Source organism: Gracilinanus agilis, chromosome 5, assembly GCF_016433145.1.
Source record: "Gracilinanus agilis isolate LMUSP501 chromosome 5, AgileGrace, whole genome shotgun sequence".
In the NCBI taxonomy this organism is placed as follows: domain Eukaryota; kingdom Metazoa; phylum Chordata; class Mammalia; order Didelphimorphia; family Didelphidae; genus Gracilinanus; species Gracilinanus agilis.
The window spans coordinates 233,613,810-233,637,632 of NC_058134.1; the positions used below are offsets into that span (position 1 = coordinate 233,613,810).

Genomic DNA, 23,823 nt, shown 5'->3' on the forward strand with positions numbered 1-23,823 from the left:
CTTCCTTCCTTCCTTCCTTCCTTCCTTCCTTCCTTCCTTCCTCTCTTCCTTCTTTTTTTTTTCTAAAAGAAGATAGTAAAAAAGACAGCTTAGCTAGAATGAAGGATGTAAGAAAGAGAGAAGTAGTGTGGAAGGGATAAAAAGAAAGGCTGGGAACAACCTGGGGAAATACCTTAAACTCCTTTTAAAAAATTTATCCTGTAGGCAACTGGGGTGAGTTGGGGGAACTACTATTGGATTTCCAGCTCTGAGTTTCTATGACTGTTTTACTATTCCAAAAAGATGACTTTTTTTTTCACAAAGATCATCTGGTGGTAGTATCGTGACTGAACTGGGAAACAGTAAAAGACCAGAGGAAGATCTCCTTCTATCAACAGGCTTGGGGCAACCATCTCTAGATGATTTCAATGCTTCTTCCTCAGTGTGGTTACCCCTTTCATTGATGCAGAACATGATTCATTTGCTCCTTAGGAGATAGAGGGTCCTTAAAAGTTACTCAAGCTATCATCCAGTGAGCAATTTGGAGAAGAGATTCAACAATAAGAATGTCCTGTCCAAAATATTTGCAGCAAAATGAATTCTAGTTACTAATACAAGATAATAACTCATGAAGTGTCCATTCTAGGAGAGAAATAGCAGCCTCATAGCCATAACCACTATTTCAATTTTCCACAGTTTCAGAGTTCTTTTATTATAATCTTCTCATAATTCTCCATATGTTGGAACTTCAACAAATTTCCATTCATTAGTTAATGACAGTTGACCACTTCAACTTCAAATCAGTGTTCAATTATTTGCTCTAGACTAGCCGGAGTTTTTTTATTTTTGTTGTTGTTACTTGAGTTTGGGGTTTTTTTCCCTCCTCCTATACCTTGGTAATGTGATTGCTCCACAAGTGTTATTTACAAGCCCATCTTTTATTCTCATTTTAGCTGGCAGGATAATCTCTTCCAGGATCTATGAAGGCCTGATGTCATTGATTTCCAGGTTATCTACTGCCTGCAAACAGCAGCTCTTAGATTATTCATTATGAAGGGGTGACCAAAAAGACTTAATAATTACACAGCAAGGACTTAACCAGACTATATTAAGGATATCAACTCACTCAACAACTATCTATCTTTACTTAATAATTGCAGAATATGCAACATGATTTCTTTGAGATGAAAACACATTTTTTTGTATTTATCATAACTTGGTTAAAAGTAAAAATTAGAATGTAAATGTATAGGACTCATGCATTTTTTCTATTAAGTGGTGTCATTTTATTTAACAATGGAAATCTAAGGTGGGGGAGGAGGAAGAGGGAGGGAGAGAGTGGGGAAAGGGGGGAAAGAGAAAAGGAGAGGGAGAAGAAAAGAGGAAGAGAGGGGGGCAAAGGAAGAGAGAGAGGGAGAGGGAAGGAGGAGGAGGAAGAAAATGAGGAAGAGGAAGGGAAGAAGAAAACAGAATAGGAAATGAATAGGAAGAAGGAAACAATATGTTCTCTATCTGAGAAGGCCTGAAAGTCAGAAAGAGGATTCAAGTCTCACCTCTTGCATCTGTAATAACCCAGGCAAATCATTTAATCACCCAGGTCTTCAGAGAACTCTCTATTGCAAAAACAGTCCTTGATTGGCACTGAGAGAGAGTTTTCCCTCTAATGGGATCAAGAGACACAACCTGAAGACATGGGTCTTCCTGACTTAAAAGTCAGCTAACTGAACTCTATTCCTTACTCTCTCCATTTGGATAATTACCATTGGATATTTATTATATATTTTGCAAGGCAGTTGCAGATCTGCATGGTAGAGTGACTTCCTTTCCCGAAAGTTCACTACACCAATAAAATCTTAAAACTGGAGAAAAATATTGTAAACTTTTCAAGAATGGCTGGGTTTGAAGTCCAATTACTTGTCATAACACTTCATAGTTTCTTTAAAGCAAAATCACTTGATACAAGATATATCTTTCAATTTGATTTAAATTGACTAAAGTCTAATGACTCCTTCTCCAAACCTATGGTCTTGGGGTTTAATTTTTGTTGTTGTTGTTGCTATTTGTTTTTATTTTTTAACTATTCAGTGGAGACTAATAACAGTTAGGTCTCTGAAATGATTAGGAAAAAATTTTAATCATTTAGAACCAAAGTTTAAGACTACACCTTAGGAAAAGAAGTTCTACCAAATGGAGAATGACACAGTAGATAGAGTGCTGGTCCTGGAATGAGGAAGAACTGGATTTAAATGTGACCTCAAATACTTGCTAGCTGTATGATTCTGGGCAAGTCACTTAACCCTATTTGCCTCAGTTTCCTCATCTGTAAGGTGAACTGGAGAAAGAAATTATTAACTACTCCAGGACCTTTGCCAAGAAAATTATAAATGGAATCACAATGAATTGGACAAGACTGAACAACAACAATAAAGGAACATTTTTACAAAGAGATCTCCCCTGCAGCACCTCAATAGTTCCAAAAGGAAGTAGGTCCAAGGAATACAGAAAGAAAACTTCACTTTTGTTGACCATTTTGAGTCTTATACACTTTATTGTAAATCCTGATTGTATTTAAGATCCCAAAGGACTGTTTTATTTTCATCTCTGCTTCTCCAGTAGTTAGTAGTATCTAGCTGATGATTAATAAAAGCTTACTCAATGATTAATTGGTTCCAAGGAAGACATTAAAATATTTTTTAAAAGTCATAATAAAAAGGAAAAGGACCATTTTTTGTGTGTTGTAAAAAATACATATAAAAATACAACCTTCCAGAGTCTATAGGAATGGATAATTCAAACAAATAAATTTTCAATGAAGGTTTATCTTTGTAATAGAAATAAAAAGGGGATCTTGGACTTTCTGAACATGTCAAATAATCCCTATAAAGCTAAATGATTCATGAAGTAATATAGCATCTGAAAATGAGAGGGGGGGGAAGAATGTGATTTCCCTTTTCATTACTTACTACTTCTCAGAATCTCAAGTTTTAAAATAGCTTTAAAATTACTCAGATCAATCACAGATAAGTTATTGAAATCTCACTAACCTAGTCATATTTACCAAGCAAAGGGAAAATGGACCTATGATTCTTTTGATAGGGGGAAATATCAGGTGAAAGACCTCTTTTTATTAATATCACCCAGTACTTTCTAGTCTTAGAAGATTGCTAGAGCATTAAGAGATCAAATAACTTGCCTGGAATCACACAGTCAGTATGTGTCACAGGTGGAATTTGGAATCAGGTCTATTTAGCTCCGAGTTCAGCTTTTAGACTCTTACATTACACTGTCTCTCTGAGTAACTCAATCATTGTCAATATTTCCAGAGTACAGGGGAGACCTAACTCTTCCAAGAACAGTTTATGAGAGATATATGTGTCCATTCATTATTTTAGAATGTACTATCCCAACTTTTAAGTGAATATACTGAAATGTTGTCTGTTACATAAAAACAAAGTTGATATCTCTTTATGGTCAGTTAGATAATTCTCCATTGAATAGGCAACTTCACCCAGGTTTGTTTTTAATACAAATAACTGTTCCAGAGAAAACTGAAGACTGATAAGCTATAAAAATTCTGTTTCGGATTTTTGTTTCTTCTTAGATTGTTTTTAATTGCTTAGCAAAATTCAGATGAGGGCCATTTCACCAACTTGTATTTAAATATTACATATGTGTTCTCTCTATGTATATTTATATATGTGTATGAATATAATGTATCATTCCTCTACATCACTTTTACAATCATTTCCAATTCATTTGATGTTTGTCAATAAAGTTGATTTATACATTTAAAACAAGAAGAGCTTCCTTTCTTTTTTAAAACAAACAGGGATATATTAGATGGACATGCGAGCTCATAAAAGTGGAGGAATTTTGGTGTGGGTCTGCCCTCCACTAATACAAATCTCGGTTTCTATGCCTCGCTTCCATTTCAGAGAATTTAAATGGCTAGCCCAGGTTTATAAAGTGAGCAAAGGAATTTCTGACTACAAGCCCAGCATTATACCTACAACTTCAGACTCCTACTGCCTCTCCTCTCCTAGAGAGCAAAAGAAAGCCCATCATTTTCAGGGGAAATTTTATCAAAGCAAGATGATATTTACTTATAGTTTCTTTTTCCATTTTTATTTCTCACTTTGCCAATCACTGGGTAAGGCTGTGAATTGTATTCTTCTTAATTGCTTGGATTTTTAAGAACAAGGAGCTATCCTTTTATTTACATTTTGAGGAGGTGGAAAAATATAAATATAATATTATTTAGCAATATAATCCTTTAAAAAGTAACTACTTTTAAGCCCCAGGATTCAGCAAATGCAAAGAAAGTAAGTGCCTGAATACCATATTAAGTGCATGCCAGATATTCACAGATCATTAAAAATAGTCCTTCATGATTTGCAGTATGGGAGTGGAAAGAGCATTGGATCCTTTGAAGTCATAGGATCTAAGTTCAAATCCCACCTCTGAGGCTTACTATTTAGGACCTAAGGAAAATCATTTAACCTCCTGGAAACCACACCATCATGTGTAAAATAGGAATGAGGATGCCTGGAGGTTGTTGTGAGATCCAGAGGAGATCATGTTTGGAAAATAGCATGCAAACTTCAGAACCCATTGCCTCACATATAGAGAGGAATGTAAATTATTCTTATCAGGTCTGCTAATTTTTTATTTGATTACCTCACAACCCTTAAAAGTCAGAGTACCTTTCCTGATACCTTTCCCATCTTTGAAAATACAGAGGTGCCAAGCAATAATCCTGTTATCTCCAGAAACTTCTTCTTCCTCTTTGACATAATGCTCTGTGTCTTTGAGTTCATATATACTTAATTAAGAAGAGCAGGATTCAATGGATTTGTCCAGATCCATCATTTATTGACCCATCCGTCTATCATTTGTTTATCCCATCTATTCATCAATTTTCTCTCTCTCATTTGTTCCTATTTATGTCTCTATCTCTAGCTATCTTTCTACTGGTTTTTTTATCTTGCTGTTTGCCTAGCTATTTCTCTCTCTACCTACTTGTCTATCATTTATCTACACACATGCCCCTATACATGTACATATACATAGAAAACTATATGTGGAAGAAAATAATATCAGAGTTTAATCTCTGTTCTCTATCTTTCTGCCTCTCTGTCTGTTTCTGCCTCTCAAAATGACAATATTACAAGGGAATAGAACAAAGGGAACTCTTGAAGCCCAGCAAATCTCCTTTCAAGTTTTGCTTCTGATCCACAATGTCTATATAACTCTAGGCAATTCACCTAACTATCCAAAGCTCTGGCCTGAGGCTATCAAACCCATGGACCACAACTCTCCCAATTACAATATTTACCAGATTAAAATAAATTAAAAATTATGATATAGGTAATAATATATTCTAAAGCTAACTCAATATGCAGCCTGCAAGGACCCTTATGTATGTTTTTGGCTGAGTGCGACTCTGTCTAAAGAATTCAATAAGTTTGTAAGTTACAGAGAAACTAACAGCCTACATCAATTTCTTTATCAAGGAGTTCCCTATACTCATGAAATCGTTTGTCCAGTTCCTATCCCAATAGACTTGTAAGTCCAGTCGTACTCTAAAGGCGAATGAGCAAGGATATGTTGCATTCAACTAAAGTTAATCATTTCAATTTGCCTGCTATCTAAATCAACCAGGACAAAGTTTTTTAGTGCTTGAAGGCACAAGTTTATTTCCCAGGTAAGTTTGATCTTAATTTTGCCTAATGATCTTTTTCTTATCAATGGCAACATCCCCACTATTACCACCAATCTTGACATTGCTGTAGGACCAAAAGTTTTACAAAGTACTTGATGTACAATGTCTCATTTCAGTTTCACAATAGCCCTTTAAGGCAGGGCTTCTTATTATTCCCATTTGATAGATAAGCAAACTGATGGTCTGAAACGCTGGGTCCAACAGCTAGCAAGGGTGAGAGATGGGATTCAAACACAGCTGTCTTGTGGGCATATTGAATTACTCCAGTACAGGAGTTCTTAACTTTTTTTTCTTTTTCTTTTATCTTTGTCAGCCATTGTCCCCTTTGGCTACCTTGTGAAGCCAACAGGCTCCTCAAAAGTGTTTTTATTCCTTTCTTCCAACGAATGAAATTAAATTCATAAGACCAAAAGGAAAGCAAATTAGACTGAAAAACTCAGGTTTCCCCTACCCAAGTTCACAGAGCTCCTTTCCTCCCCCCCACAAAAAAACAAAAAACAAAACAAACCCAACAACTATGCACAGGTTGCTTGGTGGGTCTATAGATTCCAGGTAAAGAGTCCCTTTTTCCAGCAGAATGTAAAGTTCCTGAAGGCAAGAACTCTTTCATTTTTAGCTTTGTATCCCAAGCCCTATGTATCTGGCACATAGTAAGAGCTTTAAATACTTCCTGAACTGATTTGAATGCATTTAAACAGAGGAAAGAAATATCCTGCCTGAGGTTATATAATACAGCTGATTGAAATCCTTTAAATTTCAACTTACACTTATTTTCTTTTGTCTTTTTTCTCAGGGAGTCTAACAGCTTCCCTTTTATGTACTTAAAGCCCTCCAAGGGTTCCTTCTTTCCATATACCCTGGGCTAAAAGCTACTAGGGAGTATGGCAAATGTTATAAAACATAATCACATTGGGTATAATAAGAAATCTTATTAATGAAAATAAATGCCAAGGAAGAATGAAAACAGAAAAGACAAGGAAACAATTCCATTTATTTTTATGCTATATGTGAATCAATTAATATAACAAAGGTAGACTGATCCCCCTAGACTACTTAACATTTTGCATTTGATTTCAGACTGTCATCATCAAGCCATTGTTCTAACTTAACTGAAAAAAATGTTTTTCACCAAAAGTGCCACTCTCAGATATATTCAAGTATTCTTGGCTGGTATCTCTTAGATTCTGAGCTTTGAAAACTACGACTAGTTTCTTTTATGATGGTTCCAAAAAGCCAACTAAACCCCTCAAAAAGTATTTGTTGTATATGGTAACTGGGAATCTCCAGTAGCTTTTATCAGCTAGGAAAAAATGCTTCTCCAACTTCATCAGAAGCAGATGAATTCATTAACTTCTTTATTAATTCAAATGATTTTCCTCTCTTCCCTTTCACCCATTTTTGTATGCCCCAAGGTTGTCTTACTGAGATCAGCTCTCCCTGCGTTCCACAAAATCGCAATCAATCTCTATTATAGTCTCAAAAATAGTATTTGTCACTTGGCTAAGGAAAAAAAAAATCAATAAATCTTCCAGGGCTGTACAGGCATTTAATGCAATGAATCGAAGCCCGTTAGAGAAATTTAGCTTGCCAGTGGTTCAGCACAAAATAATGGAAATCCTGAAAACGCACGGCAAGTTGGCAGATGAATATAGGGATAGGCCACAGAAATTAATATTTGGGCATTAGAATAACCTGTCATTTCAAATGCTAGAAAGAAAAATGGATGGAGACAAGCTAATCCCCAAGGGTCATCACTCCAGAAAATAAAAACAAAAATCCGTGCACAAAGAAAGAATTCTTGATGAAATCATGATAGAGCTTCTTGCTGATTACCACTTAAGCCAAACCTTGGGAAGGTTTAATTTTTCCCTTTATCATTCACCAGTCACATCAACAAGTTTAATAATACTCACAAGACTGTAAGAATCAATCTTCAGAGAAAGTGAGATAATTCTAGAGGCATACAAAGCTTCTGTATTATCATGGCTCTCCTTTACTCTGGGTACATTTTACAGTGACTCACATAGATATATACTGTCTCTCACTACTTTCCTTTTATTATAGAACATAATCTCCTTGAAGGTAGTTATGGTTTTATCTTTTTTTCTTTGAATTCTTAGTTCCTAGCACAAAGTAGGGACTTAATAAATATTTGTCAAATCACCAGATCACAGACATAGGTGTGTATAGTTTATAACAGAGTGCAACAACCAAGAGAATTGCTTTTGAAAAGTGAATATTTCCTGAATACTCAATCATAAAGGAAATTATATTCACTATACAAATTAAAGAAACTAATAAACTTATTTTAAATTAATCTTTAACCTTTACTTTAAAAATAAAAACAAAAAAATTAAAAACAGAATGCTTTTTTTTTGACATTAGATTTGGCTTAGACACATTTGGAATAATCTGTCTGTGAAACTATGATTGGAAGGAACACCAAAGACCATCATCTCCAACTCCTAGCTAAAAAAGAATCCTTTTATAATTCACTAAACGAGAGAGGACTTATTCAGACTTTATTTGAAGATCTCCAGCAATAAAGGGGAAAAATACTGCCTCCCAAGTTAGACCATTCCACTCTTGGAAAGCCCCAATTATAAAGAAATTTGCTCTCACTTTGAGCCTTTGCACTCCCTACCTGTGAATGCTACTTCTGCCTATTGGGATCCAAAAGAATAAATCAAATCCATCTTCGATAACAGTGTCTTTCTTGTAGATTGGTTGTCTGAGGTCGTTGAACACAGTTATCATATGCACTCTTTTCCAAGTTTAAATCCCCATTCCCTTTAGCTCATTTCTTAATCTGGTATCCAAAAACTCTTTTTAAATATAAATTTTGATGAGTGCATTTAAATAGTATTGGCTTTCTTTGTAATCTTGGGCATTTTATTTCACTTAAATTTAAAAATATAATTTTGAGGAAGGGAACAAAAGCTTCACCAGACTGCCAATGAGCTCCAAAATACACACAGACATATACACATTTAAAAAACTTCGTTTTATATGATCTTCATACATCATAAACTCAAGACCCTTCATCATCCTGTTTGCTCCTTGAATAAGCATCAATTGATTGAATGAATTGATTCATTCGTTGGATTACGAAATTTAAGAAGTCTCTCATAAATCACAAGATTTTGGAGTTCAAGAGAGGGAATGTTTCATTTTCGTCTTGATATGCCCAGTTCCTACCACTGTCCCTGGCACACACAGACAAGTAGGTACCTATTAACTGCTTGACTGCTGATAGAAATGTTCCCTGAAGGCAGGAACTTCCTCTTTTGTTTTTGCATTCAGAGGTTACGAAGTATGATGCTCAATATAGAGTAAGTATTTAACAGTTCATGAACTGAATTGCTTTCTTAACTAAAAAGGTAATTCTGATCACTGATATAATTATGTAGTGTTTCTGGAAGCAGCAACTACTAAACTAAAAAGAACCAGCAAATCTAGTTACCTCCGGTTCAATAACAAGCCATTTAGTGGAAGTCAAAAGGAATAAATCAAGCACCAGGTAATTTGAGTAATCTAATTACTGTATAAGCAATACCTATATCTACCCATTTTCATTCCTTTGAAAAGTTATTTTCTCATTAGTAACAGTGAAATTAGATGTTATAATAATTTACATAAGTTACTTTATTACAATAATTTATTATAATTTACTTGATTATTTATAATGAATTATATTTTTATAATGAATTGGATGCCCAATTTCATTTATAAGATGATGTGAGAAAAATAAAAGTTATTGCTATCAAAACAGCAACAGTGAAAAAAGTGAGAGTCTTTACTATCAACACTGAGGGCTCTAAATATGTCAATGAGCAGAATGTGATAGTTGGGGGTGCCCTGGATTTGGAGCCAAAGGATCTCACTGGAAGCCACTTACTATCTGAGTGACCCTAGTGGCTAAATGGCCAGGGCATCATATTTAAGGTTAGGAAGACATTAAATCCCACCTCAGATACTTATTAGCTCTATGACCCTAGGCAAGTCACTCAATCTCTCTCAGCCTTAGTTTCTTTAAATGTAAAGAGAAGAAATTAGACTTCATCATCTCTAATATCCCTTTTTAGTCATAAATCAGTGATCCTTAGCTGTAAAATTAACTAGGTGTTCTCTAAGATACCTCTTAACCCTGAAATTTTGTTATCCAAGATCTTGCACATCTTTCTTTCCATGAATGGCTTACAAACAGCAACTGATACTTTTATAGCTCTTCAAAGTTCAAAAAGCCATATCATATCATACCCATATGAGTTTATTTGAACCTATGACAGCCCTGAGAGGGAGGCACTACCATTATTATTTACTCCTCTTTAGAGATGAGAAAACTGAAGATTAAAGAAACTAATAAACATGTGGAAGTCACCAAGAATTGAACCCCGGATCTAGGGCCAGGCATTCTAGCCACTAAATTTCTGCCTCTCCAGTGGATTCATAACTGACAATGACATAGTTACCTCTGCACTTTGCAACAACCTACAGGTTGTTCAAGTATCATCATCTCCATTCTACAGACGAGGAAAATGAAATCAAATTAAGGCAGCTCACGAGTGGTAAAATCTGGTCTTGAATTCAAGTCTTCCTCCCTTGACTTCATTGTTCTTTTTTCTCTGCCACCATTCAACAATTGCAATATTAATTTAACATCCTCCTGCCCCACTCCATCCCTTCCTTTATCAATCTGTCTTCCTCTACCCCCTCACAAATATAACATTGCATTAACTGGTACTCTGAGGAAGGGCTTCTCTTGAAGAAAAGTAGAGAAAATCCCTGCTCTTTCAAGTCATCAGTAACACCATAAGCCTTCTGTCATTGTGAGATCAGTGAACCAAAACAAAACAAAACAAAACAAAACAAAAAACAAAGTAAACCAAATGTACAATTGAATTAACACAGAGAGTAACTAAGTCACAAGTTCTAAGTGCTGGCCCTGGAGTTGCAAGCTTGTGTCAGTAATAAACTTCAATGAGATCACAGGCAGTTCTCTATACACTCTCTCCTTTACCTGTACAGCACTGTGACCTGCCTACTTCAGAGAAGTAAATAGGGTTTGCCTGTAACTTCAAGATAGAGTGAATTTTAACATTAGGTACTTGCATCTTGGCTCTCATCCGAATTTAGTAGAGTACTAGAGGACTCTGTTAAGAGAGTCTCTCAGGAAAGATCCAGAGGACAATAGGAGAGGGAGAGTTGCCAGTGAATTGGTCAACACCTTGCAACCACTGGTATTACTAGTCCTTTAGAACACATCCCATCCATTACCTTCCTTTCTCATGGATAAAAACAACGTATAAATTAGAAATCACATGTCCATAAGGATGATTTCCATGGAAATCAATAAAAATGAATCTTCCCATCAAACTTTTAAATAGACTCTAAATTAAGGTTATAACTTAAGTAAGCCTAACATATAGAATGCTAGACTTGGAATGAGAAAGAACTAGGTTCATTTCCCATTGCAGATACTTTTTCTGTGTCACTAGCACTGAGTGCCTGGTATATAGTGAATGTTTAATAAACTCTTTTCATTGATTATGTCACCCTGAAGAATCTCTTAATCTCTCCGAGCTATAGTTTCCAGCCATAGGTTTTCATGAGGATCATAAGAGACTGCATCTTGGGTATTCTTCCAACTGTAAAGCATTATTTTTTTAAATGAGCAATTATCATTATTAAAATCCATGAAAAATATTTATTTAACATTTAACTGATGCCATGTACTATGCTTAAGACACAGAGTGTTATTTGATTAAAGATATAATCTAGAAAAAATCTGAGAGCTGTTGGGCACTGACAATGGAGTCCTCATAAACTGATTTGTAATTCTTCCCTCCCCAAGGCTTATCTTGATTATCTTCTACACCAGAATGCAAGTGATAACTCTAAGCAATTAAAGGACTAATGCAGTTAAAAAGCAAATGAGTAGAGAAATGAGAAAGAGCTTTCTTGTCTCTGATAAATTTTTATGTAAAGAATAAACTTCTTAGGAACACATCAGATTTTTTTATTACACACACCCAAGTCAATGGAGCCAATGGTTTGATGTTTTCTACATTTTGTGCTTTCTCATACCAGGATCCAAGAAAGAGGAGGAACTGATCCATGTCCAAATATTTGTCTTGTCTTAAAGCTTCCTTGGAATAAATTAACATATCTCTGCCTACACCTTCCAAGATTTGAATGAGGAACAAAAAAGAAAGCAGGGTAAGCCAGGACAATTTTTCAACATGTCAGCATTTGAAGGGAATCATTTTGAATTTATCACTGAAATCCCAGGAGGTAAGGGGGCCCACTTTGCTCATTTCCAAACCAGGAAGGATATTGTCTCAGTCTTGAAGAGTTCTTTAAAATATTGTGAACAAAAAAATAAAAAGAGAATGAGACTTCTAACCATTCTCCAAGGAGAATGGCATAGATTATTTCTGGAATGAATTAGTTTTATGTAAATAATATATTGTATTACTATATTATATAAATTTATGTTATAAAACAAGTTTCATGCCACAGTAAAATAATCCTGACTTGATTCATAGCTTTGTTATTACCTGCATAGGCCCTGGCAATTTTTTAAATAACTTGTTTGAGTTTCAGCTTCCTAATCATTCAGGAAAGAAAAATGGTAAAACAAACAAACAAATAAATAAAAAAGAAAAAACTCCTGCTCAAAGATTATAAATTAGAAACTAGTACACTTGCATATATGGAGGAAGTCTCTGTCCCAAGAGTTCCCTTAGAATAATCAGAGGTTGGGAACCCTTCACAAGCCATGTATAAAGAATTATTAACAACTGATTTTTAAATATAATAGGGAATGGCTGAAAAAAATTGCAGCACATGTTGGTGATGGAATATTAGTGGGTTTTAAGAAATGATAAGCAAGATAATTTCAGAAAAAGCTGGAAGATCTGCATGAACTGATGTAGAGTAAAATAAGCAGAAGCGAGAGAACATTGTAGACAGTAACAGCAATATTCTATGATGATCCACTGTAAAAGCTTGGCTACTCTTAGCAATGCAATGATCTAGGTCTAGGACAATTCTGAAAGACATGATGAAGAATGCTGTCCATCTATAGAGAAAGAACTGTTGGAGTCAGATGGATGCAGATCAAAGCATACTATCGTTCACATCAGTGGAATTAATGTTTTATTTTGGGGTTTGGGTTGCATATGAGTGTATTCTTACAACAATACCAACGAGGAAATATGTTTTGCATGATAATAAAATATGTGTTTATATATACACACACACACACACATATATATACATATATATGTGTGTGTATATATATATATATATCAGGGAAGTCTTATGCCCTCTTCTACTATCTCTAAAAATGTAGATTTTATTTGTTTATAGTAAAAATTCTATAATTAGAAATTAATCTAGAATATTAAATATTATAATAGCAGGAGAAATGATAGTCTTGAACTGAAATCCTTTAAATAAAAGGTGCTCAGTCTTTAGAAATAAACAAGAAAGGACAAAATTAAACATGTGTTCCATATAGATGAGTTTCTCCTCATCAGTGTCTTCTGTGTTACCTGTAAGTACACATATTCTAGTGGAAGGTGTATTAGAGTAGCAAAATTTAGTGTCAATGTGACTGTCAACACTGATATTTGTAGTTCATAAGAAAACAATCATTTGTAATTCATAGAAAGAAGCTTGGATCATTCAGTACCAAAAAAGACAAAGTGTTATCACAGTTATCGCTTGGAGTAGACTGAGTTGTCAGATCTGTGGACTGGCAAGCTTGATGGATAAGCTTGATAAGACATTAAGAAGTTTCTGTCTATTTGTGTTTAAACTTTTCCCAAGGACCAAAGTCTTCACAGGCAGTTGACCATTTGAAGGACTTTCAGTTACTTACTGATTACTCAAGAATTACAAAACAGTACCTTTTCGGCATGTAGTTTTGATGATGGGAACATAATAATAAGAGCTATTAAGTATTAATATTTTTTCCTAATGGGTCTATTCAAGCCTTAAGGGAAATTGTTGCATTGCTTCTTCCTCACCATTCTCAAGACAATTTGCACTTCACTAATAACTAAATTTCACCTATTTTAAAGTGTAAACCCCTGAGAGAGAAAAGGAACTGGGTATTTTCCAATTAAACTCTCCCCTAAGCCATTACAGGAAGGGGGAAAAAAATAAAAATGTGAATTGAATTTGAACATACCGTGAAGATTAAAATAAGATGAGTTCTTAACAGGGGTGACCAAAGCTTTCAGCCAGATAATCCACCTTCTATCATGTCCTTTATCATGGCCTCCTTCAATCCCCCTAAGTAAGCCAAGGAGCTACCTTTCAGCTTTAAGTTTGGAGGAATAAACCTTGTTATAGCAATAGACCTAAATAAATAGCTAATCTCCTTTGTTCTAATAGCCTGGCTATAAATAAATAGAAATCTGAAATCAAAGATAGGTACCTAAGAGAGGGTAAAAATAAGTATAAGTGCCTTAGTTTAGCAAATGCTATTCTTTTTGGAATTTATTTTTCCTTTTTTTCATTCCAGAGAAAGAAATGCAACATGATCTTTTGCTAGTAATGCAGATGGCAAAGATCACAGGATAAATTTAGATTTGTGAGAGACCTAAGAGTGCAGTTAGTCTCAACACCATTATTTTACAGATGAGGAAACTGAGGAAGAGGGATGTTAGATGACTTACCCAAGGTCAGATAGGTAGTAAGCATCATTGTTAAGACATAAACTCAGGCCCTGTGACTCATCATTATTTCCACTAGCTGAGATTGTTAAGCAATCTTTTATCCTCAGTGATCTCTTACTTGTTAGTTATAGACTTAGAAGCTTCCATAGGCCATTGAAAAGTTAAGTCACATGTCCTGGAGCACAGAGCTGGTATGTGTCAGAGGCAGGACCTGAATCTATGTCTTCTTCCTGGCTCTAAAGCTAACCATAATTTAGAAGAAAAAATAAGGGTTCTTGCTATAACTTCACTCATTTTCAGGCACGGGTCAGAGATAATGAAACTAAAGATAGAGGGGAAAATAAAGTAGGTCGGAGACTTCAGTAAAGAGATGGAAACTCAAACTGGAAAATGGAATATTGTTATTAACAAATTCAATGCTGTTAGGCAGGCACAGAGATGAACACTGGCAATTCTCATTGTTAGTGATAGAGTTTAGAGAGTTTTTGGGTCATTTTTATTTAGAAGTTATTAAAGATTAAAAATGTGATTCTCTACTAAGCATCTCCTTTGACGCTTCATTGTACCATGGTCTTGAGTTTAAAAAACTATGTCATCAGAGAGATACTACTGAATTTGGAAACACTTATTGTATAAGGCTAATGGACCATATGTCTATTTTCTAAGGAGCTTAGATAAGTTTTAACGACTCAATACCAGGTTGGCTGGAGGTGGATGGGTTTTTTTGCCTCCAGAAATTCTTAAAGACCATCTGCCAAAAAAAAGAGGATTTCTTTTCTGTATTTTCACAGGGACTACCCACACGTATCCTTGAAGAACTGTCATGAAAACAATACAGCAGGTATTGTAAAGAATGCTGGGTTAATGGATTAAACAAAGCTTTGTTTATTTAACTAAAAGCTAGACTTGGTTTGATTGCACTTTAAACTAAGACATTCCCCTGGACTAAGAATCATATATGTACTAGAAGAACTAAGGGCTTCCCATTGTCATGATGGCCATTATTTTAGTATTCCATTGACTTCAAAGAAAACTCAATAGTCACTTGATCAGGAAGTTAAAATTTTATCTAAATAGGATTTTTTTTAGGAATCTAATCCTTAGGCAGTATCTCTGAGTGTTCTCTATAGCTCAAGGTCCATCGAATATTGGAGCTTAATTAACATTAAAGTCTACTTTATTTGTCAGGCTATAGTTTACAAATCTCAGCCTCCATTTGGTACTTAATATTCATGAGGGTTTGGACAAGTCACTCAACCTCTTTTTCTTTTATTTCTTCATCTAAAGGATGGGGTGGGGGTAGAGTTTTAGAATAGATGATCTATCAGATGCCATCCAGCTCTAAATTCTATCATCTCACACTCTAAGAATACAACTTTCAAGCTTGTCTTTTTCTCCACAAGCCACTAAATGAAAATATCAAAAGGACATGAAAATGTGGTGTATGTTTTCAGACTCTAATGAAAAGGATGGCCATATAAGTGCAAAGTGTGTATCCATCATAGGTGTGTAAGAATACTGTGAAACTTGCATCTTCCCTGATAGAAATATGATGGCCAAAAGACAATTAAACAGGAGTAGGTATTAGAGACCATCTTCTAATCCAATCCTCTCATTTTACAGATGAGAAAACTGAGGCCCAGAGAAATCAAGTTGTAGGGCTTTATACTTAGACCTTCTCTTCTCTATTTAAATTCCATTCCTCCTTAAAAGCCTCATGTCTTAACTCTTTGATGAAGTCTTCTACCTACTCCAGCTTCCTTAGATTTTTCCCTCTTGCTATACAAATGTTTAATCATATATTCAGATTTCACAACATTTCCCTAGTCTTCTCTCCCCAACTAGATTGGAAGGATCTTGAGGACAGAAGTCATGTCTTATATGTCTTAGTTGCTGTCTATGGTGTCTTAAGAAAACACTAGGCAGAAAATTCTTTAGTCCTTCAAGGGTCTACCAATTCAGTGATACAGGAAACTGAACAGAAAGATAGGTTTAGAAAGAGAAAGGACCTTTGAGATCATTGTATATAATGCTGTCATTATGAAGATGAGCAAACTGAGGCTGAGAAAGGACAAGACTTGACCATGGTCACATAAGTAGCAAGCAGCAGAGGCAGAATTCAAGCTCAGTCCTAACTTCCACATCCTCAAGGATCCACTTTCTCATCTCTCCCAGGTTGTAGCTGCACTCTAAACTTAGCTAAGTGGTTTATTGGAAAAGTGGATTATTGGAGAAGTGGATCATTGCAGAAGAAACAAATGAGGTTACACTGGGAAGGTACTATGGCATAGAGGACAGAACAATGGATTTTGAATCGAGATGCCTGGGTTTCAATTTTATATTTAATGCTTCTTGGCTATCACTAAACTTCTATGAAAGTCAACTTCTTTGTCTATCAAATGGGGGCAATAACACTCAAATCATCTATTTCAAATGGCTATGAGCAAAATGCTTTATAAACCATAACTATTATGGAAATGTGACCTGCTATGATCATCATGACGACGACGATGACGACAACGACGACGACTACTACTACAGTAGTATTGTATTATATTGCTACTATAATATCATAGGAGCAAGAGTTAGATAAAGAAGGGACCTCAGAAAGCCATAGGGTCCAACATCCTTATTTTATTAAAGCCCAGAGAGGTTAAATGATTTTCTCGGGGTCATAGCTGAGTCAGTATCTGAGATAGCTGTAATGGTGATGATGGTGTTATTTTCTCTATTATCGATACATTAGGATTTAAGCCCTTTGAGGACAGGAACTTTTCCCACTTTATATGAAGAATCTAGCAGAGAACTTGGCATATAGTAAGCACTATATCAATGTCTGCTGATTAATTTACTATTATTATTTCTATTATTGCTGTCATTCAACCAGAACCACATGCAAAACAATCCATTCTCTCTCCTTTTATTTTTGCAACTTAAATGAAATAATTTAATATTGGTCTCTGTTCTACTGGTATCTAAATCACTCTCTGATGGCATTTTTGAGGTAGAAGTTCTCCTTCTGGTCCAAAGGGATAATTCACACAATAAGGTTTTGAAAAGAATGATATTCAATGCAAATATATGGCCCTAGTCAAGTTTAAAACAGCATTAAGACTTTTGGGCCATCCTATACATACATGCACATATGTGTACAAAGAATAAATACAAAAAGAGAAAGGAGGAAAAATAAAGTAAATTAAAGGAAAAGTAGTGAAGCATTTATTTTTATGAAACAAAACAATGGGTCACTTTCAAAGGCTTTGTGTCTATGGCTTCATATTTCTTCCTTGAGAAAATCAATCAAAGCAATGGATACATCTCCCATGATATATATATATATATATGAAATCATTGCAGAATTAGGGTTAAATCGAGTGTCTTTGCTCAGAAGAGGTCATATCTTTCTGGAATAGAGGGGAAAGAACAAGTGAGGGAGTTCTTACACTGGAAATAATGGCAGCTGAGGTAACAGTGAGTGGGTTTCATTCCCTTTTGAATATATATACTCTATTTTCCTGCTGAAATTCAGTGTCCCATCCACCTGCTCCCTCCCAGTCCAATAAGATGAGCAATGCTAGTAGTCTGGTTAATTTATCTACATAATAAAATAAACAACCAGGAAGATTATGCTCCAAGGTAAGATGACACCCTTGGGTTATCCCCTTGGAGGCCTGAACTTGAGATGATCCAGGAGGCTTTTGTCATCTCTCTTCCAGCACATCTGTACTCAAGCTGATGGCAGATTTAAATTATGTCTCAGGAGAGGGGTTTAGTTCTTTCTAAACCAGACTATTGTGGGATTTTTGTTATGAGCCTGGGCTGATCTCCTAGCTTTTCAATGCCTTAATTTTCTCCCCCAAAATGCATACTACTAATTAATCTTTCCAGATGGACCACAGTCAGTGTGCTCAATTGGTACCCATGTCATGCCAAGAGATCTAAAGGAAGATCTCCAGGATATTATGTGTCTCTTCTTCCCCAGAAGAGGATTTGCCAAGAAATGGAAAAGAGTGCCACTGAGTCCAAGAAGGTCTGTAGGAGTTGTAATCTGCACCTCTATCAATAAGACCATAGTTATCAAAGTGCCTCACAATCAAATTGGTGGCTTCAGTATAGAAGAGCCCCATGAAAATGCTGGTTGGTCAATAGGAAAGTCTGTAGAATATCAAAAGCATTTTTAGAAGATTCATTCTATGTCCCAAGAATGATTCTGGGATTAAAATCATTCCCATTACATCCTAATAAGAGAAATGAAATGAAATTCCACTTATCCCACTAGGTTGAAGAAGACAAATGGGAGGGAAAAAAAACTTTCCACTGGGCATGTATATCAAAGCCGAGGGTCAAATTCCCTTTTTTACTTCCCACAAGATGCACTTCCCCCACATAAGTCTTATTCAACCTCAGTCTCTTGGTCAGAGAAGCTCAGGAATTAGAAGTCATTATGATAGTTCCCCTTGTGACACCTCGCGGGAAGGCTAAACCCAACTTACTTTATTGCTATGTTAGGTAAGAGAGTGATACATCCCTAAAGGACTCATCAACTTAGCTAATTTCCAGAATATTGCTCCATAACCAACTGGCTAAACTAAACTGACTTGAGGGTATATGGTGCCCTGTATATATTAAAAGACAATACAGCTGATTTTCAACTATCCCTGCTAACAGAAGGAGGTAAGTACGTAGAGATAATCCAAGATGTAGGATTAATTCCTAAATTTATTTAAATTGAAAATAAACATTTTCTTGTGTATTTAAAATTCCACCCTGATAGGAGTGTTGGGTAGTAGATCTAGACAAAGAGGGTTTAGGATCAAATTATGCCTCTGACCTTTACTACCTTTGTGTCCACAGGCTAGTCCTTCTTCTCCCTGGACCTCTCATATCCTTAATCTACAAAATAAGGAGACTAAACCATATAGCCTATGTAATTATTTTCTAGCTCTAATTCTATATTCTAATTGTAGGGAACACCAGCTAAAATGTATGAACTCCTTCATGGATAATATGCAAAATGGAAAGCCCAGAATAATGAAGAGTTAATGGCCATTTGTTCTAGTAAATGGTCATCAGTTGGGGGCACAATACCCTTTCCTTTCTCCCAACCCTCCTCTCTGGCCTCCTTCTGCCTAGCTGCCAAATGCTAGACATTAGACCATGTATCTGAAGAACTAGAATCACGCATTTTTTTTCCATTGAAATGCTTTTACCTGCCATGCCTGCTGTGAGTGAAATGGGCTGGGCTTTCGAAACGTTAGGTAGCTTAACTCTCGGTTGGTGGCCCCAAGAAAATGGCACTGAGCCGCCTTCATGCTCTAAGACTGCTCTTTAGCTGTCAACTGGAACACAATAGAAAAGAGAAAGATGCAGAAAAAGAAGGATTTAGACAGAAAGCAAAAAAAATACAAATACAAATGTCAGGAAAGCAAACAAAGAAAACCATAGTGAGTCAACACCATTTTTGTCCTTCATTTAACATGTTTGTAATGGGACAAAGATTATCAGACTTCTATATGTCATGATTCTGCCTCAGGCATTCAAGGAGTTTTACTAACCATAAATTATCTGATGGGAATTAACTTCTTACAACTTCCCTTGCAAGTAGAAAGCATGAAAACAAATGCTTAAGCCAAAGACAAGTGATAACAATTGGCATGATATGTTCACTGAGAACAGTCATGTTAAGAAAATGAAATTGTGGCATAAATGGAAGCCAGGTGAGCATGGTAGTACTTGGCACATAGTAGGTATTTTATAAATCTTTATCAAGTGAATGAGAAATAAATGGATAGCTTTCATATGATGAGTTATGGGAGGTAGTGTGGAGTGGTAGAATAAATGGTAGACTTAAAACCAAAAGTCCTCAGTTAGAATCCCACCTCAGGCAGTAACTCTGACCATAGATAGCTCTATCACTTACCTTCACAGAATCTCAGTTTTCTCATCTGTATAATTGGGACAATAGCAGGGTTGTGGTGATAAAAGAGCTTTCCAGTTTAAAGTACAAAAAAATGGTGGGTTGGGATATATGGCAGTGGATATATGTGAGAGGGAGACCTTCCTAAAGGACTCATCAATTTAGCAAATTTCCAGGACCTTCTTCATATAGCCCTGTTCCTTCACTCCTTTATGTCTTCCCCACTCATATATTAGCTCTTTTTTTTTTGGAACTGGGCCTATGATTTTCCACATAGATGCTTTCTCCATCCTTAAAAGGGTCCTTTGAGAAATGTTTGAGGGTATTAGAGAGGTCAGGACCTATGATTTCATTAGCAATGGGAATTAAATGTCTTTTCCAAATGCTGCTTTTTTGTTTGTTTTTCATCAAAATTCACGAGCCACATCTCTTTTTAAAAAAATAAAACCAAACCAACTAAACACCTAGGCTGACCAACAACTTAGAACCTTTGAGAGCTGTTTAAGGCAGAGAGAAATCCAATGACTTCCTTTGGGTCAAATTGCCAATACATGTGTTAGAGGTTGGATTTTTAATTCAGGTTTTCTGACCCCAAGATCTGCTTACGAAGGTACACTGTCTCACCCTAGAAGACATATTCAGAGGGTAAAAGATCTTAAGTTGTAAGAGACTTCAGAGAACATCTCATTCAAAATGCTCATTTTATAAATGAGAAAATTGAGGTCTAGGGAGCCTAAGTGATCTGCTGAGGGTCACACAACTGAGATCATAGACTTGGAGCTGAAAGAAATATTAGCATTCATCTGATCCAACCCCTAAAAATGAACAAAAAAATTGATTTTAAAAAAAAAGGGAAACTAAATCCACTTATTAGTACTCCACACTGGAAAACTATAAATTATGTTGCTATCTTCTCTCAACCACTGATGATGGATATAAAAATTTATTAAGCACCTACTATGCCATGCCAAGTAAATGTTATACAAATATCTCATTATGGTCACCATTTTACAGTTCAGGAAATTGATGTTAAATGATTTGCCCAGGGTCACAGAAGCTGGATTTGAACATATCTTCCCTGCTCCAGACCCAGTGCTCTAGCCACTGCACCACCTATCTAACTAGGAAGTCCTGTATCAAAAGCTTTCCTTCAAGGACTAAGGAAGGCTAGGGGAGAACAGAATGTGTGGTGTTCCTAAGTCTTGCCTCCATAGCACTGTAGATTTTTTAATTGAATGGAAGCTTGAAAGTCACTGAAAACAAACCTTCCATTTTATAAATGAGGAAAGAGGTCTATGGTTTGTTTTACCAGACATCACACAAGCTAGTGTCTGAGCTAAGATGGAGCCAATAAAATTACCAATCTGTCATTCCATTCCATTCTGTGTGGAGACAGGTACAAGATCTGCCTCTATCCATTCTCAATCCCAACCCCAATGGTATAGTGAAACTCTACCAGGTATTCTCTCCAACGAGGATGGAAGAACAGTGTATGTAAGATCTGTGCATAACTTCTTGTTCTGTGTGTGTTTTTAAAAATTAAACCACTCATGATTCCCATCTTATTTAAAAAATAAAAGGAAACCCAAAAATGACAATGTGAAACTAATCCCATTATCATAGATATGCATATATTTTTTTTCTGTAAGTAGCCAAATCAAAATAAATCTCTTTACCTTGTAGTAAAATGGAAGAGGGCAAGGAATAATCTGCTGAATGATATCCAAAATGTTCTTTAGCTGATTTCACACACAATTTATATTTTCCTGCTGCGGAATGTACTTTCTCTGTCAACTGGATCTGATAAAAAATTAAATAAAATGACAATAGAATCAATATATATATGTATATATTGGTATATGTATATATAAGTGTATGTATGTATATTCAATTGTGTATATACAAATGTGTCTATACATATATGTATGCACACAGAAACATACACTCATTTTTATTGGTGGCTAAGTAGAGCAGTGGATAGAGTGCCAGTCCTAGAGTGAGGAGGACCGTAGTCCAAATCCAGCCTAAGACATGTATTAGCTGTATATCCCTGGCCAAGTCATTTAATCTTGTTTGCCTCTGTTTACTCCTCTGTAAAATGAGCTGGAGAAGGAAATAGTAAAGCTCTCTAGTATTTCTGCCAAGAAAACCCAAAATGGAGTCATGAAGATTCAAATATGACTGAAAGAACTGAACAACAATACACACTTTATATAAATACATATATTTACTTAACTTCAAAGAAAAAAGAAGAAACACTAAACAACAACAACAAAAACATTTTGCTCTTAGAATTTGGATTAGAAAGCTGGAGGCCCGGAAAAGTAAGCAGAATTTTTGGAATGTTGTTGTTTTTTTCCCAAAGGATAAAATGGTACAGTTTGACAAAAAAATCTTTAATTTCCAAATTTCTTAAGGATATTTCAATACCTTTCCCACTCCTTTCCATCAGGTTTCAAGTCATTAAAATGTTTTTCATTGAACATATAAACTAAGGGAGTTGTGGGAAAAAATATATATGTTTGAAAGCTTAAAAAATTAAGATATGAATGTCTGTAAGAGAACTCTTTCAGGGAAAAAATCAATAAGCTGATTTTTTTTAAAAATGTGAATCTTCACTCAATATTTGCACTCTTTGAAAAATGAGAGCTCAGATCTCTAACTCAAAAGTCCCGATACTAAGCTTTGAATTCAACCTGCTTTCTAGTTTAAATTTAGCTACCATGTTTTCCATCACATTGTTTCAGCCAAGAGAAGAAAAATCAATGGCCCTACTCACCTGTGGCAAAATTTTGCTGCCAACTGTATGTTGTTCCAGGGGATCCAGTCCTTGGTGGCTGTTGGTAGATTTTTTTCCCAACACCTAATGAAGCACCCATTCCTCCTTTTGAAGCAGAAAAGAGAAAAAGAAATCTGGTTGTCAATAAATAAAATTAGTACTATTCCTCTTAGGCCAACTCCACCTTAGGGAAGATCAATCAACCCCCATTAAAAATAAAGAGTTGGTAGAAAGTTGTTTTTTTTTCAAACGGTTTATTAATCTCATACTTTGCCTTTTAAAAGAGAGATCCTATATATATTTTTTCACAATTTTTTTGTCATTTTTCATTTATAGCAGAAGAAACTGAACAATAGGTTTGCTGAACTTTTTTCCCCTCTTTTTTTATTCTGTTACAAGGGATGGCTCTCTTGGAGGGGAAGAGAGAGAGATATACTGGGAAATGTAGGTGGCGTAGAAACAAAAGCTATTAATAAAAATGTATTTTTAAAAAAGAAAGGACTGAACAAATGTGCTCCAAGTGAAACACAGATAAGGACTATAAACTTTGAAATGCTGTAAATATGAACATGAGAAAGATTTGTGACTTCATCCATACAGGAGCACTCTCATTGTGGGAATGGTGTCCTTCAAAACAGATGGCAGTTTGTTGATGATTTGAATAGGCAGATCATAATTATAAGACTTTTAGAAGTGGAAGAGAGCTCAGTGGTCAACTGGTCAAGATCCTTCACTG

General features: G+C 35.5%; 1 long non-coding RNA gene across 2 annotated transcripts in view; it reads right to left on the reverse strand.

The window, feature by feature from the left end:
• LOC123249281 overlaps positions 1 to 23,823 on the reverse strand; it is an 87,558-nt gene that overhangs the window by 18,441 nt on the left and 45,294 nt on the right. Inside the window, exons 4-6 of one of the 2 annotated variants that reach the window (XR_006506371.1) lie at positions 23,088 to 23,192; positions 21,985 to 22,108; positions 19,602 to 19,730 (exon numbers count right to left, since the gene is read on the reverse strand). This is a non-coding gene — a long non-coding RNA (uncharacterized LOC123249281). The remainder of the gene's footprint in view (positions 1 to 19,601; positions 19,731 to 21,984; positions 22,109 to 23,087; positions 23,193 to 23,823) is intronic. The other variant, XR_006506372.1, reaches the window with a different exon arrangement.